A 17,754-nucleotide genomic window follows, 5' to 3' on the forward strand; every position below is an offset into this window, starting at 1 on the left:
GCTGCCTGCGTCTCTGTGTTGACAAGCAGTCAGGGCAACCACACGGCTCTGATGCCACCAAGGCCCACCTTACATCTTTGCTGCTAAGAAGAGCAGAGGGAGACATCTTTCTTTTACTCTTGTGAATAGACAAAGGGGTTAAGGATTGTCCTCCAAGAACCAGTTTGTGTAGACCACGCCCGGCTGCCTGTGTGAGGTGGCTCGTAGCAAGTGTGCAGAAAGCTGTCTTCCTCACCTCTGCCCACTCCGCAGCACAGTTTTACCAGGCGGTGTCACAACAAACAAAAGAGGGCGTACAATGGCTGGCGTAAGCGTGTGAACGGGGCCAGGTAGACTCGGAGAGCCGTTCTGTTTTCACTCTAGGAGACATCTGCCACTGAGATGCTTCTGTGTGAGTGTGTGTGTGTGTGTGTGTGTGTGTGTGTGTGTGCTGTGTGTGTGTGTGCTGTGTGTGTGTGGTATGCATGTGTGTGTGTGTGTGATCTCTATGAGGGTCTTTTGCCCCAGATGCCCATGATCTTCTTTACTGTCTGACAGCAGATGTGACCGTGTGGACCTGTCTGTATACACACATTCTGCTTCTCCCACGTGCTGGGTTCCAGGTGCTTCTGACTCCAGCTTACACTTTGGCCTGTCCTCTTTGGTTTGTTTCCTGCCTGGAGGGGTTGAAGACATTTCACTGGTCGATTTAAGACCTGGGATTATCTTTCCTTGTGTTTGGTAAGGCCCAGCCCAAGGGTACCTCCGCTGACAAGCGCATGGCTTATCCTCCAGCCTAAGATGTGCATGTTTCTTTTTTCTTTTTCTTTAATTTTTGGTGAATCTAAGATGAGCCAACCTGAGCATTCATTATTATTTTTAATTAACAAATACAAACTATTCATACTTAGGGCACACTTGATATTTTAAAATCAGCATGCAATGTAGAATAGCTACATTAGGCAAACTGCCCTTTGCATTATCTTATTCTGTGGTCAGAATATGAAAACCTACTTTCAGCAATTTTTCATCACAGTACTCTGAAACCTGTAATCATCGTGTTGTACAACAGATCTCTTTTTAAACCTATTCATCATAACTGAAATTTTTATTTCATAAAATATTTATTTTTATTTTATGTGCATTGGTATTTGGTCTGCATGTATGTCTGTATGAAGGTGTGGGATCCTCTGCAGTTGCAGACAGTTGCAAGCTCCCATGTGGGTGCTGGGAATTGAACCCGTGTCCTCTGGAAGGACAGCTAGTACTCTTAACCACCGAGTCATCTCTCCAACCCGTGAGATGTTATCCTTTACCGGGCATCTCTCCAGACCTGTCTCCTATCCTGAACATGGAATTACCATGGTTACACTCCTCCTCCATCATAGCCTCAACATCCTTAGCATCTATGTACCACATAAGAATATGTTGTGGTTGTCTTCCTGTAGCTGTCCCTCTTTTCCCACGAAAGATGATGACCTTCAGGCCCATTTATTTTCTCTCATATGATAAGATTTCCTTCACTTTTGTGCCAGATAGTATTGCACTGTGGCCATGTACGGGCTTCTTCATCCACCTGCCAATTGGATCCTTTGGTTGACACCATCTCTGCTATTGTGGCTGGTGCTGACATGAACACAGGTATGCAGATGTCTCTTTCTTCAGCAGTGGAAAGGAAAGGGCTAGGCCTTTTGCTTAGGCCTTTTCTGGAAGCCAATCACTGATCTTCCGCCAAGCTTCCTCTTTCTCTTTGCACATAGTTCCCAGGCCCTGTGATATGCCTCCAGGTACCAGATCCACAAGTTTCCTCAGGAATGTCACAGTAATTGACAGCTCTAAGCGATTCTGGAACAAATTACTGAGCAACCCCCCTGGCATTAGCTTGTCCCCACTGTGTTTCTTGGTGACTCTTTTCTTTCATGGTTTTCCATTTGCAGGCCTTGCTAAGTGAGCGCACTGTCCTTCTCTGGGATACAGGACAATAGCCACCAAGGGTTCAGATTTTAATGTAAGCGATGGTCATTGCTCAATTTTTGAAGTTTTCCAGAGGAAGAGAAAGGGCTTAGGTAAGTCTTTGAGAATCTGGAGCAGTTGACCATAGAGACTTTGATTTTTCCCTTTAGGAGTGACTTGGCTCTGTCAAGCTTGGAGAGAGTCTATTTACACACTTTTTTTTTTGACTTACTGCTGTCCAATTAGACTGTAAAGTGGGTGGATTCTTTCAGCTTTATATAAGCTCATTAACCAGAGAAAGACCAATGTCCTTTCCTGGGTCCTGCTTGGCTGAGGAGCCACGTCACGTGGAGGACCAAGCAGCCCTTGCAGTCTTCCTCATAAACCCGCCCCTCTTTCCCAGACAAGAGCCTGTCAAGGGTTGGTTTCCATGAGGATTTCTTTGAGGTCCCTCTGGCACACTCCCACCCCGTGCATTCTTTCTGGTAGAAAACAGACTGCTACTGTGGAACCCACTGTAGGCTGTCAGTAATGTTCACTTGACGACGTGACTGTGCTCTGGGTCACTGTGTGTGCCAGATGGCTCCCATGCTATCTTTAAAGATTTGCTAAGATATACTCAACCATACAGAATTCAGTAAAGCATTGGCTCTTACAGTATGGGCTGTAATCCCTCAAACTCATCTAAATAGGTTTATCAGAAACATGTCTAAAGTAGACCAGTTTGGACTTTTCTTTCCTGCCTAAGTCTATGGCTAGGTCAAGACCAAATCCTCTCAAAATTGTCTGGAGGGCCTTCCTTACTCTTACCCCTCCATCTATTTGAAAAGAACCAGAGAGGGGGTAGAATGTGTTGGGGGTAGAGCTGAAATGAACCGTGTGCAGAAACTCCCCTTTTGGGGTTTCTAGACACTTCATTGCCTGCATTGTTGAAAGCTTGGAGGATCTGGTGACTTTTGATCCCCTTCTGAGATCCTCACTGCTTTCTCCTTGGTCCTCTTCGCTGCCTGCTGTGCCTCTTCTGGGCATCCCTCTTTCTTGCATCAGACCACCTCTGTCTCTGAGACCCTGAACGCCAACGGGCTGGTGCCCAAGAGACAGTCTCCTTTGTGCTCTCTCACACCTCAGCAGGACAGGGAGAAGCCACCTCCTCTTATGAGTGCTTCTAACTCACTCTCTGGTCCAACCTGTTCACTCTTCCCTCTACTCTTCTTAATGTGCCTTTTGTGACTGCTGCTGAGTCTTGCCATTTTCCCAAGAAGGACACGGATTCTTTTTTTGTTTCCCTATTAGAGCATAAATCCCTCGAGGCTGTTTTTCAGTGGCTAGAGGCTGGCACTTCCTCTTTCTCTGCTGAGTTCTCCAAAGGTCTGCAGCTGCTCAGTTAGAGGGTCTGTGTTCTCCTGGCTTCATGCTTAGTTACTGTTGTTGTTGTTGTTGTTGTTATTACTGGATCCATAGAAATTTGCACTGCTTACTTCCATGAAACGGGGCCTGTCATCACAAAGTACCTCTTCTGGACTCCGGCCATCCTCAGAGCAGCAACATATCTGCCCATGGGCTGTGGGCTGTGTACCTTTTTCAGAGACAAGAAGACAAAGAAAAGAGCTTCATTGTCTATTGAAATTCTTCCAGAACCCAAGAAAAATTGCTGGGTCACTGTCCCCCAAAGGAAGCTATTCATAAAGAAGGGCGACAAAAAACCCACATTTGAAGGCCCCAGGGGGCAAGGGCAATGGCTACTGATTATGCTATCTCCTTCTGGAAAAAGTGTAGACAGGGCTTTGAAGATCCCTTCCAAGTGCTTTCCATCAGAGTCTGGACTGTGTGTGGCCTGGGGAAAGGCAATGTACTGAGTACTTATCTAAAACCAAAATTAGAGTTATTCTAAGACAAACCGATATCGGGTATCTGGTGGAGAGTCACGAGGCTGTGTGGCCTATGATACCAAGACCCGGAGTGTAAAGATGAGTCCCAGGATGGGACAGTGTAGCTAGAGGCAAAGGCTGGAAGATCTGAGCCATACCTGTGGGCGTGGCTTTAGGATGAGCTCTGAAGCATAGGACTGGCAGCAGTTAGAGACATTCTTTCCATTTTGCGGAGTGGAAGCTGTTAGAGAAAGCAGTGATCTGAAAGAGGTCTCGGCACCTGGAGAACCAGAAGCAAGGCCATCTGGGGGCTCTGGAGGGCCAGGAGCAGCCAGCCATAGCCAGAATCCAGCAAGCATTTTTAACTTTTTTTTTTTTTTTTTTTTTTTTGCCTACTCCTAAAATAGCACTAAGTAGAGGTAAGGGGTAGACAATGAGAAAAAGGAAGGTTGGTTCTACCCTCAAACCTATTCAAATATTAGACAGATTTCCCTTTCCCTGTGTGACTGCGTTCTTTCTGGGCAAGGAAGGTGATTCATGGTAGATACACCCCAAAGCATGTCCTTAGCGCGCTAGGCTGGCTGGGAAAGGTCAAGGTCTTAGGTGGGCCCTTGTGCCCCTGGAATGTCGACTAGCCCTAGAGCAAGAGGTGTTTGTCAGGTTCACCCGAATATGTCTCTAATCCCAGTTTGTCTCCCAAATCCTGGGCGGAGGGTGCTTTGGAGTGGGCAGAAAGAGTCTGGTAATGCCATTTGTAATCTGGGTGTGAATCACACTGTGGTTCAGAACCACTCCATTTCCCCCCCACCACTCACAGCCCGTCCAGGTGCGTTTTGACATTGGCCTCTACCTGGCTGCTTTGGGCTGGCCCTTCATGTCAGCCAGGCCGGGGATGGGAGGGGGTGGGACACCCTGCTTTCCAAGGGGCTGTGTAAATCAGTGTGACAGGTTCCTTTCGTGCCTGCCCGACTCCTTTCTTTCCCAAACCCTCTTCCCGTGTGTTTATTTTGGTTGCGGATTTATTAGACACACAGTTAAAGTGCCCATTTAACTCTGCAAACTGTCATCGTGCCTGCCTCATGAATAAGATCATTCAGGGACAAAAACCCTTTAAACATTTTTTTTGAAAGAAGGTGGGGGGAGGAACAGGGGAGAGGAGGAGGAAATAGCGCCCCAGGTCAGCAAGGAGGCCAAGAACACCCGAAACCCAAGCAGAGGCCCCTCCTATAGCTCAAGAATGTAACAAGGGCCCTCAGAGGTGCCTGGTTTTACCCTGTTCATCAAGGCATGTGTCATCTCTCCCTCGCATGCTGGGGTCTAGAGTTCATTCCTTTGTCTCGCCTGCTAGAGAACACACAGTTTGAGACAGGCTGAGTGGCGGCTGTACACCTGCTCAAAAAAATGCCTGCCAAGAACTTCAAGACATGTCAGGCCAAATCCTTAGCCCCTTGGGATCAGACACCAACCCTCTTGATCCAAACTCCCAGTGTTCTTTCAGGCTTTCCTTCTGTCAGGTGGCCTTTCTTCCCAAGCTCCTGGATTCCCATGCACACGCGTTGCTTGACTGAAAGCAGCAATGTCCAGGTCTGCTGACTTTGTAATGCATCCCGACGCTGCGCTGGGGAGTAGGAAGCTTGCACAGCTATTTGACAGAGCTGGAGCTCTGTTTTTGCGTCTTGCTCATACGGAGGCTGCTCTTAGGACAAAGTCGAGCAAGGCAAGGTGGATCGCAGGACAAAGCATAGAGGCTGGCAGACCCTGTGCACCCTGGCCCTTCCTATAAACACCCTTTGCCTCTGCTCCCACACAGCTGATGTATAGGCATCATTCTTTGTAGATTGGGGTACAATCTGCCCCCCAAATGACATGTCCAGGTTTCTTCTCACCTCTTCTATTGTGTATCCAGAGGCTTAAAAGTGTTAAAGGGCACTGAAGTGGGTCGTCATTTTCAGGAACCTTGGAAACAGGTGTTAACATCTGGATGAACATGGAGCGGGGAGTTATATCTGAAGCACTGTAATAGGCCTGCCCACTCTTAATGTTCAAGGTTGTGGCCACTGATGCCAAGGTGGGAAGAAATGTGTGAGGAAGATGTGGGACCTTGGATATTGTCTGGGGGACCACTAAAATACAGAGTCCCTTGTTACAGCTACAGAGGTCATTCTTCTCCAGATGTCCTTGAAGTGACCTCTGTTAGTCCACTCCCAGGATCACCTTGTTTATGTCTCTCAGTCACCCCAGGGCTCTTTTTCCTTTCTCTGACTGTCCACTGCCTCCGTCTACTGTTTTTTTTTTTTTTTTTTTTTTTTTTTTTGGTTTTGATTTAAGCCACTGCTTTCGTTTCGTACACACTTGGTCACTTGGTTTTCAGTTAGTGCTCAAGGCAAGCACAGCACACGGTATGAACCACTCGCTCTATGGTGGCCAATGAAAACAGCTGTTCCCAGGGCAAAAAGGAAGATTGTTCAGGGATTCTGCAGCCTCAGACGTGTGGGAGTTGGCTCTTCAGTTTTCTAGGATGGCAAACACTGGCTTTTGTTGTGAGGGCAGCTGTGTCTGTCTGCACCCTGGGACACTGCTGTGTGGTCACTGGAACTGAAGACTTCAGTGAGAACGTGTGTCTTTAAAAAAAGGCTTCTTCACATAAAGGCAGCTGTGGAAACTGAACCTTCCAGAATCAGGTTAGTTTTAGACTTAGTATCAAGCACCATGTGAAACACCAGCCCAGGACTCCTAAGTCAGCCTGCTTCTCATGTTATAAGGACTAAAATGTATAAAGTATTCACAGAAACAGGGTAGTGAAGAATCTGTGAGCTGAGTTCAGGTGAGTTTTCTTTAAAAAATTTTTTAGTAGTTTTTACTAGTACGCATTAGTGGATTTTATTATGACAGCTTCATATATGTACACAATGCTGGTAGAGAATATTAACACTCCACCATCCTCCCCTGTCCCTTTCCCCTCTATCTCTGTCTCCATGTCTCTTCCTAAACATTCCTCTTTCCATTTCCTTGTTTTTACTTAAAAAAAAAAAACTAGATTCTGCAAATGAGAGAAAACACATAATATTGCCTTTCTGAGTTTGGCTTATTGAGTTAATTCTGAAGATTTCCAGTTCCTTCTATTTTTTTTTCTGACAAGGACAGAATTTTATTCTCTATGGCTGAATAATATTTAACTAATTATTCATATATCACATTTTATCTACCTGTTTACCTGTCAATGGACATGTAGCTGTTCTCAAAGCTCTGGCAATGCCAATAGTGTCACAATCAGCAGGTTTGTATCAGGGCGCTCCTCTTCAATCCTGACTGATTCACTTGGGTTTATGAATAATGCAGGAGACATACAGTACTCTTTCTAGCTTTAAAGATTTATTTCTAAGATGGGTGTATTTACGTATAAGTATGTAGACATGCATGCTTGTGTGCTTCAGTCTGTGTACATCTTGTTTGTGCGGGTGTTCTCTGAAGCCAGAGAGCATCAGATCGTTCAGAACTGGAGCTACAAGTTGTAAGCTAGAAACCCAACCTGGTCCTCTGTGAGAGCCAGGTGTTGGTTAGCTTTTGGTCAATTTGATCCAAACTGATGTCAGTTGGAAGGGAATCTCAATTAGGGAATGGCAGGATGGGGCGTCTTTGTGATGGCATTTTCGTGATTAGTTGTGGATGTGGGAGGGTCCAGCCCACGGTGGGCAGTGCTAACCCTGGGTCCTGCATTGTAGAAGAAGGCAAACCAACTCAGCCACAAGCAGCGAGCCAGCGAGCAGCCTTCCTCTGTGGTTCCTGCCTCTCTCTGTTCCTGTTTGAATTCACTGACTTCCTCCATAATGAACTGTGACCAGGATGTATAATCTAAGTAAACAAAACCTCTCTAAATAAATAAGCCAAATAAAAATAAGCCTCTCTAGGTCACTTTTGGTCTTGGTGTTTGTCATAGAAAAGTGTGTCTTGGTGTTTGGTCTTGGTGTTTGTCAACAGAAAGAAAGGACAAGGAATAAACACTCTTAACCACCAAGCCATCTCCCCAGCGCCTATGTTTAGCTTTTGAGGAAACAAACGCACACTCATTTCCACAGTGGCTGTATCAGCTTACATTTATCAGCAGTGATAAGGGCCCCTCCATTCACAATATTTTTGGCTGGTCGTCTTTTCTTCTTTAAACCTGTTTTTTTGTTTTAGATTTATTGATTTTATATGTATGAGCTTTAATTGCATGTATGTCTGTGTGCCATGTGTGTGTGGATAGTGCCCGAAGAGGTCACAAGAGGGCATCAGCTCCTCCAGAACGTGAGTTATGGATGGCCGACAGCCACCATGTGGTGCTGGGAATCAAAGCCCGGTCTTCTGCAAGAGCAAATGTTCTTAAGTGGGAAACCATTTCTCTGGCCTTGTCTTCATTCCTATTACTGTTTTTCAGTTGGGGGGTCTCACACATTCCAAACAGGCTTAGAATTTATTATGTGGCTGAAAGTCACTTGAGTTTCTTGTGGCCATTTTCCAAGTTCTGGGCACACACACCAGTATGCCCAGTTTATATGATGCTGAGGATTGAGCTCAGCTCTCCGTGTGTCCTTCACAAGCACGCCACCAGCTGAGCTACATATTCAGCCTCCTTTTTGTTTAATTTTTTAAAAATAGAAGTTTAAAATTCTTTTAGAATTTCATACGTGTATGTATTTATATAGTGAGTGCTGTATTTACATAATTTAAATCTCTGCCTGCTAACTTTCCTTGGGTCTTAATGTAAACAACCCCCTCTTAAGTTCTTGACCTCCTCTATAATTATTTTTACAAATAAACACATACACACAGATACACAGAAACACACTCACACACACACACTCACACTCATACTGACTGACCCATACTGACTCACTCTCACACATACACACAGACACACAGACCCACACTCACACACACACTCACACACTCACACTGATTGACCCACACTCATATACACACTCATACACACTGACTCTCACACATATACACTCACACTCAGAGACTACACACACTCACAATACGCACTCACACATACGTATATCCAATTGACTCCATTTATCACTGCACTTAGGTATATATGTTTAGGGATGGCCATTTTGGATTGCACACTATGTCAAGGTACTCATTCCTGTGGAAGACTGGTTCCTCCTTTCTCAGCAGCCATTGATTGCCTGTAGACCTTCATCCAGGCAAGTGTTTCCACTGACATGTCACCCAGTGTTCCCTTATGCAGGTCTTGTTTAGGCAGTGCTATCGTCCTGTCTAGAGGATATTACTGAGCAGCACTCACCTGGTCCTCTGGCTGTTACAATCTCTCTGCCTCTCCTTTCATGTTGTATTCTGAGCTTTACATGTAAGAGGTTTGTTATAGATGTTCCAGTTAGGTACAGGCTCTCCATGGCCACTTATTCTCTTCATTTTGACCAGTTGTAGATCTATGGAGATCTACATATCTACATAGCCTCTGTCTGGGGAAAAAAGAAACTGCTTTGATGGGGCGGGGGTGGGGGTGGGGTAAGAGCTACAGTTGTTTGTGGTTATACGATAGGCATGTAGATGATGACTAGAAAATATATCAGCTTAGGATAATGGCAGTAGTAGGTCCTCTTCTAGAGCCTGTGACCTCTCCAGCAACAGGTTATTGCCTAAGTTTACCATATCAGGCATGAATTCCCTCCTAGTGAGCAGGCCTTAAATCTAAGACAGTATTGATAGCCTCTGAAGTAATAGTGCCACTACAGCCCCTTTGTCACTACACTGTTGGGCCAGTCATTGGCTTGTAGGCTTTATTGCTGGTCAGGTCTATTGACTGATTTCTTTCTTGGTTGCTTGCACAGGACTTCTGATACTGTCAGAGCTAACCTCCAGAGATAAGGCTCCCGTGTCATGTCTAGCTCAAGTATTCCAAGTCCTGTGTTTGAAGTGTGTGGTGTCTTTGACAGTAGGTTCCTACCTTCAAGTTCTGGGGGTGACCAAGGACAATGGTAATAAATAGGATATATTGTTTTGGGAGTCTCTTGTTTCCCCTGACAACAACTCAAAGGGATGCTTCCATGCCTGGCACTGTGGTTTTTATTTCATTAGATAGTCTGCAGCTCTTCTGGGGTGGGAAGCGTTGCTATCTGATGTGGTATAACTTGATTCAAACTGTGGTGTGTGTGTGTGTGTGTGTGTGTATTTAAGTAAGCTTGTAATGTATGCTGTTTCCTTTGTATTATTTATCCCTCCTCCCTCCCTCTGCCTCTGTATTACCCCCTCCCCTGCTACATTCCCTTTTGTCTTCTTAGATCCTGAGACCTACCATTCTCTTCTCTTCTTGGCTTCTGCAGTTATCACAGGTCATATAATTCAAAGCTAGGATCCACAATTAAGATCTGGCATTTCTGTCTCATTGATGCCAGACAAGATCATCCTTTGCTACATATGCAGCTGGAGACATGAGTCCCTCCATGTGTACTCCTTGGTTGGTGGTTTAGTCCCTGGGAGCTCTGGGGGGTCTGGTTGGTTGATATTGTTGATCTTCCTATGGGCTTGCAAACCCCTTCAGCTCCTTCAGTTCTTTCTTCTCCACTGGGGACCCTGTGCTCAGCCCAATGGTTAGCGGCCATCAGTGGAAGGAGAGGCCTTTGGTCCTGTGAAGGCTCAATAGATGCCCCAGTGTAGGCGAGGAGGCAGGAGTTCGTGGGTGGGTGGGGGAACACCCTCATAGAAGCAGGGGGAGGGGGTGGAATAGGGAGTTTCCGTGTGTGTGTGTGTGTGTGTGTGTGTGTGTGTGTGTGTGAATGGGGAAAGGAGATAACATTTGAAATGTAAATAAAGAAAATAACCAATAAATACAGGAAAAAAGATACGGCATTTTGTTTTCTTAATAATGATGATTCTGCCTGGGTGAGATAGAATTTTGGGGTACTTATGATTTGTGTTTCCCTGCAGGATAAACGTGTTGATATTTTTGGGGTGGGGTGTGTTTATTGACCACTTGTGCCTCTTCTAAAAACTCTTAAGTTCATTTGTCCATTTATTGATTAGATTGTTCATTTAGTGTTTTTCACTCTGTGCTCTTTATATAGTCTAGATATTACCCTACCATAGGATAATTGCTGTCAGAGTTTCTCCCTTTTGGTAGGCTGTCTTTTCCCTTTAATAATTGTGTCTTTTCCTGGGAAGAAGCTTTTATTTGCAATCATAAGTCAATTCTATTATTTCAGAGCTTTCAGAGTCCTACCAAAGTATGGATTATGCTAATAGTGTTTTCCTAAGGTTTTCTTTAGTAGTTTCAAGTCTTATTAATGTCTTTGATCCACTTAAAATAGATTATTGTACACTGTGAGACAGGGATATAGTTTCAGTTATTACACGTGCATATCTAGTATTCCTAGTGTCATTTTTTAAGGTCTTTTTTTTTTTCTCCAACATGTGTTTCTGACACCATTGTTAGAATCAGTGAGTTGCTTCTATTCGGGCAGTTTCTGGAGTCACCTTTCTGTTCTACTGGGCTGCATACCTATTTTATACCAGTAACCTGCAGGTTTTGATTCTATGGCTCTATAGTATAATTTGAAATCAAATATCACAATCCCTCCAACATTACTTTTGCTCAGGATTATTTTGGCAACTTGGGATCAGTTAAGCCTCCCTGAGAATTTTAGGATTGAGTCTCCATTTCTGTGAAGCATGAATCTCAGATTTTGGTGGGGATATCCCTAAAAATCTCCTGGATTTCATTGACATGTTATAATACCCCCTTTTGTCTCTAGATATTAATTTGGATCTGTTGAGTTTATTGATTTCATTTATCCTTTTAAAGATCCAGTTCCTTGATTTATTGATTCTTTCTATTCTTTTATTTAATTACTTTCAGACATGATCCTTATATTTTTACATCCACTAATTTCGAATTTGGCTTGCTTTTATTTTGCTAAGTCTTAGAGTTGCATCATTAAGTTATTTACTTGAGATCTAACATGTTAATTTTGACACTCACAGCTATGAACTTCCCTCTTACAACATGTTCTTTGGATTTCAAAGGTTTAGCTAAGTGGTGTTTCCATTTAACATTGATGCTAAAGATTAAAAAATAATTTATTTTACCTTTGTGTATGCAATTATGCACATATATGTACATATTTGAGTATGAGGATGCGTGCATGCCATACTATGTGTATGTAGAAGACAGAGATGGGCCTTGTGTGTTAGGTAACCTTTGCCGTGTTTGAGGCAGGATTTCTCGCGGGTTTGCTATAGCTCTCTGTATTCCAGGATAGCTTTGTGGGGCTCTCCTGTCTCCACTTTCCAACTCAGAGTAGGATTGCTGGGATTATAAACACACGATAGCACATCTGGCCTTTATGTGAGTTATAGGCATCCCATGGAGGGTGCTGCTTACCAGTTTGTTCCTCATGGCTTGTTTATTCTACTTTCTTACAGAACGCACTAATAGGAACCACTATTCCAGGATTAGCACTGCTCACAATGATTATCAATCACTAATTAAGAAAATGTCCTACAAGCTTGTCTGCAGCCCGATCTTATGGAGGCATTTTCTTAATTTAGGCTCCCACCTCTCAAATAACTTTAGTTTGTGCCAAGTTGACATAACACTATGATATACAACACACACACACACACACACACACACACACACACACACCCCTTATCCTATATAACATGTTGAGTCCATATAATTTTCCTGATGTGTATGTTCTCAGGGCTGACTGTTTGGCACTGGACAACCAATTGTATTCTTCCCGAGGTGGGGGGGGGCACCTCTTCTGTTGCCAGCTCTATTCAGTTGCCTGTGGTTCTTTGGGTAGCGCTGAGACCTCCTGGGGTTTGCCTTGCTCACTTTGGGGTGTCCTTGGTGTCATCTTTGTTCATCTCAGATTTGGGTGGTCATTTAAACTATAGAATCACACGATCATTTCTATTTAGGATGCTAAATGCTTCCTGTACTTAAAGGTCCAAATCTCCAGCAAGACTTGCAAAAATTACTGCTGTAATTTCTGTGCTTTTAGTCTATGTTCTGTCTCCCTCTCCTAAACTACAGATTAACAATTTTGATCTCTTAATCATGTCCTAGGGTCTTGAAGGTTGTGGTAATGATTACCATCTTCTCTTCTTTATTTTTAAAAAAAGTTAATTTAACTTTATTTTATATGCACCTGTGTTTTGCCTATATGGATGGCTGTGTGAGGGTGTCAGATACCCTGGAACTGCAGTTACACGTAGTTGTGAACTGCCATGTGAGTGTAGCAAATTGAACCCAGGCCCTTGAAAAGGACAGCCAGTGGTCTTAGCCACGAAGCCATCTCTCCCAGTCTCTCCCGTCTTTCTTTCTTGCCATCTCAAAGTAATAATTCCCCAGCTTTCTTTTGTGTCTTCAGTATTCTTTCTTCTACCTGGCTCAGTCTGTTGGTGATCTAGCCACTTAGTTTTTGGAGTTTGATTTACTGAACTCTTTATTTCCAGGATTTTATTTTATCTGTCTCTTTGCTGAATTTTTCTTTGTCTCCCAGTCTCTGTACCTTCAGATCCCACCAACCAGACTGGAAAAATCTAGTGATCCCTTACACCGGGCCTTAGAGCTCCGAGTCCTTCCCAGAAGCAAACCACAAAGGGAAAGAGGCAGCTCTGTGGCCAGCCCATCAGTCAAGAGCTCCCAGCTCTCTACCTCTGAGGAATCTGCAGACAATGGACTCATGGGAAGCCCCTGTGAGTTGGGCCACTGGTCCCCATAGCACAAGCTTTCTGCTACCTATAGTTCTCAGCAGTTCCAGGCCCAACTCTTTCTCCACTCGCAACTGTATCTCTTAGTGTTTCTCACTGATACACTGTGGCAAGTTGTCTCCAGGCTCTTTGATCCAATTGTACCTTGTTTTTAAGTCCTCAGAAAGCTCCATCTAAAACAATGAGCCCCTTCTCAAGATGACAGCTCACTCTACACTCTGAAACACAGGAACCAGTGCAAGGGCATCCTTGTCTAATGCCACCAGCCTGTTGTGCAAAAGTCACCTTCATGTCAACTGTGACTACTAGATTTAAGGCTTCGCTTGTGGCCCGGCCTGCTAGTGTGCTGTTGGGCAGTCTGGCTTACCCTGTGGCTGTGGCTGTGGCTGTGGCTTCGCTCCTCACCCTACACAGAGGAGTGTCTGGCTGTGGCCTACTTTTCTCTGCCTCACGTTTCATATTTGAGTCATACTTACGTTGATGAGCAGAACAGTGATGAGCAAAAGTTAATAAACCTGACAAAGATGGTCTTCTTTAATTTTACCATTGCTGGCTTTCAGAAGAAGCCAGCTCGATTTTTGCAAAGTGGATTTGGAAAATGTAGCTAGTATTGGTCTTGGATAAGGGACTGGCCTGAGCTTAAGAACAAGTATGTTTCCTACATTTCTTTTTATCTATGGATGTCTCCATACTGTCTCTTCAGTCCTTTTCTAAATGATTTGTGAATCAGATGCATTGTTTCCATGTATGTATGGGATTCAACCATTAACTTCTGGTGGCAGTGTGAATTCATTTGTCTCTAAAAACAATTGTTCCTTAGCTTTGCCTTTTGAAAGATTCAAGCAACAATGGTTAACACCTTGATGGTTCTCCCTAAAATCTCTCCCCTCCAAATAATAACTAGGAGTCTTAGAGAAGTGACTCATCCCAGATCTAGGATGGGACTATTGTAAGTCTGGCTTGGAATGTCTTGTTAGGCCAGAAAGCAGCGAGGTTGTAAAACACCACTAGGTCATGCCAAAGGAACAAATGGGAATGGATTCAAGAGCTGTCATTGACAAAGCAGATGATGTGAGTTGAAACCAGTAATAATTATAACCATAAGCTGAAGTACACTGGGATGCACAAATTCATGTGTTCAGAGAATAAAATGTAAAATGAACTCATCCCCTGTAGAGCAATGATAAGAAAACTTAACTCACGCTTTTGAGAAACAATAAAGAGAAAACGGGAGGCATTTACCTTCTATGAAAGGTGTTTCTCCATAGCTAAATAGCTGGTTGCAGAGAGCTTTCCCTGAAGAAGCTAAGTGAATGAGAAATGATTTGAACAGTATCCATCAATGACTATCAGAGCCACAGGAAGATAATCAGGCATTAACTTTGTCCCAGCAAGAGTGTACAACATTACTTATGAAGAACTCCTGCAAACTAGAAATCTGATCAAACTTCTGGATGGAAATGCCAATGTGTATAATACAAAAGGATGGGGGAATATGTTAAAAACAGGCTCCAGAGACACAGCCAGCAGGATCTGGACAGTCTTTCTAGTGACATATCTTATGTGGACTTTCATAACTTCATTCTCTTAGAGCAAGTCATCCTTGATGTCTGGCCTGGTTTCCTTTCCGTTACTATAATAAAATACTGCATGGGCTTTTTAATGAAGAAACAAAATTTAGTTTGCAACTTTGGGAGCTGAAATACAAATATCAGGCTCATTTGAGGAGCTCTTCTGCCTCTGTTCCCTCCTGGAAGGTGGCAGGGAGTAAAAGATCACCAGACAAGAAGCCAGAGGGCAATCAGAGGCCCAAATCCATCTGCCTGAGATCAGTTATTACAATGGCCTAATAGTGGACTCTACTTCTTAAAGTTTTATTTATCACTTCCATACCACTAAATTTTCGATGGAATTTGGAACGGGAATTGGGGACTGGATTTCCAACTGGAAGTCATAACATACATTATATGCAGAGGCCCTGGTGCAGACCTGGGCAGGCCCTGTGTATGCTGCACAGTCTCTGTGAGTGCACTGAGCTGTGATCATGTTGATTTGGAAAGCTGTGTTTTCTCGGTGTCCTCCTTCTCCTCTGGCTCTCACGTGCTCTCTGGCTACTCCTCCATGGAGGATTCCCTGAGCCCTGAGGGGAGGCTTTGGTGGAGATATCCCGCTTAGGGCTGAGTGTTCCAAGGTATCTCTTTCTCTGCAAGATGTCTGGCCATGGGTCCCTGTATGTGTTTCCATCTGCTGCAGGATGAAACTTCTCCGATGATGGCTGAGCAAGGCACTGATCTATTGAGAATAGAAGAATGTCGTTAGGAGTCATTCTGTAACACATTTCTTCTCTCTCCCTCCCCCCCTCTCTTACCCTTTATTTTACCCTAGGTTCCTAGGCTCTCTAGTCTCAGGTCCTTGGTCACCCACTCTGTGTCAGGTATGGGCTCCATCTCATGGAATGAGCCTTAAGTCAAATTAGGTATCAATTGGCTATTCCCACCAGCTTGGTGTGATAGTTTGCAGGAAGGACACCATTGTAATAATCAAAGGGGTTGTGACTGGGTTGGTGTTTATATTTCTTCTTTGGTAGTGTGCTGAGTGCTTTCATGTACCGATGATACTAGGATGTAGGGGTGAAGACTCTTGGTAGGCACAAACTTGACTTTGCCATTTTAAAGGAATACTATAGGTGTTGTCTTCAGCCAAATGTGGCCTTGCTGTCCATTTGTAGAGAGCAACCTATTGCCTTGGCAACAGCTTGGCTTGTTTGGGGATTCCCCTGGACCCCTTTGGCCACCAACTCAATTAGATGTAAATCAATCCTGGTATTGGAAACTTCATTTGGTGACAAGAGATGCTTATCCAGGACTCTGTCTCCCCATTGTTTGGTGACTTCATTAAGATCACTTTTATATGTATATAAAATATAGAATCTTTAGAAAGATTCTACTGTATTAGGCCTCCATACTATCCTTCAAATGGCCCTTAATTTTAGACATCTCTCCCCTGTATTCCCTCCATCATTCCCCTCTCTTCCCCCATTCCTCCATCAATCCTCCCGTTTTAGAACTCTCCTCATCCATCTGTAACTATCCTATTTATCTTTCCTAGCAAGGTCTATCTAGTCTCTTACTCTGTGTCTACCCTCTGTGGTTCTGCAGATTGACTTAACAGCTAATATTTACATATAAGTGAATATATACCATATTTGTCTTTCTAGGTCTGGAGTATCTCACTCAGGGTGATTTTTCTAGTTTCATCCATTTACTCACAACTTTCATGATGCCATTTTCTTAAAATGGTGGGGTAAATACTCCACTGTGTTAATGTACCACATTTTCTTTATCTATTTTTCTGTTGAGGGACATCAGGATTGTTTCCAATTTCTGGCTGTTGTGAGTAGAGCAGCAGTAAATAGTTTCATAACAACTTTTAACTCTTTCCATTTTAAAACTCACTTATGCTATAGCCATTCTCAGATATCAGCAGAACCTCCACTCCACCCACAGATGAAATTTCTCAGACAATTAGCTTTGCCCCTTTTGCTCCGAATTCACCTTAGATTCTACATTCTGCGGGTCCAATCTGTCGTTACCCTTTATATTTTGCCATCAATGTCTGCAGAGGGAGTCTGGTTGCTCTGGAGAAAGTCACAGGAAGAGTAGGCACAGTTACCTATTTCATGATGATCCTCTTCTGCCACACCCTAACACTTCCTGGAAGCTTTTCTGCTTAAGAAAACTTTGCCTTCTGTCTTCAGTGACTAGTTCACGCTCCACCTCATGTTCAGCAGATTAGTTTGCTTCGAATCTTCATTAAAAAAATAGATGGAACTCCTTCAACTTTCTATTTCAAAACCTACACAGCATCATCTCTGCTTGCCTGTTTTCTTTTCCTCCTCCTGTCGCCGAAAGGAGTTCTTTGTAAAATTATTTCTTCCACCTGGGTCTTGGATGCCCCTTTCTCAACATTTGCAACTTTACCACAGAGATTGCAACTTTTAATTCACTCCTCTTTAATCTCTATGCTTATTTTAGAAGCATTATTTTTAAATAGTTTTATGGAGGGATAATTGACATACAATAGACTGTAAATATTGCAGGTGCATAATTTGACAGGCGTTGACATATACACATAAAAGCCAACACCACAATCAAGAGAGTGAATATATCCAACATCCCAAAAGGTTTCTTCATGCCCCTTTTTAATCCCTTTCTCTAGCTCCTCC

Source organism: Apodemus sylvaticus, chromosome 7 (assembly GCF_947179515.1).
Source record: "Apodemus sylvaticus chromosome 7, mApoSyl1.1, whole genome shotgun sequence".
Classification (NCBI taxonomy): Eukaryota; Metazoa; Chordata; class Mammalia; order Rodentia; family Muridae; genus Apodemus; species Apodemus sylvaticus.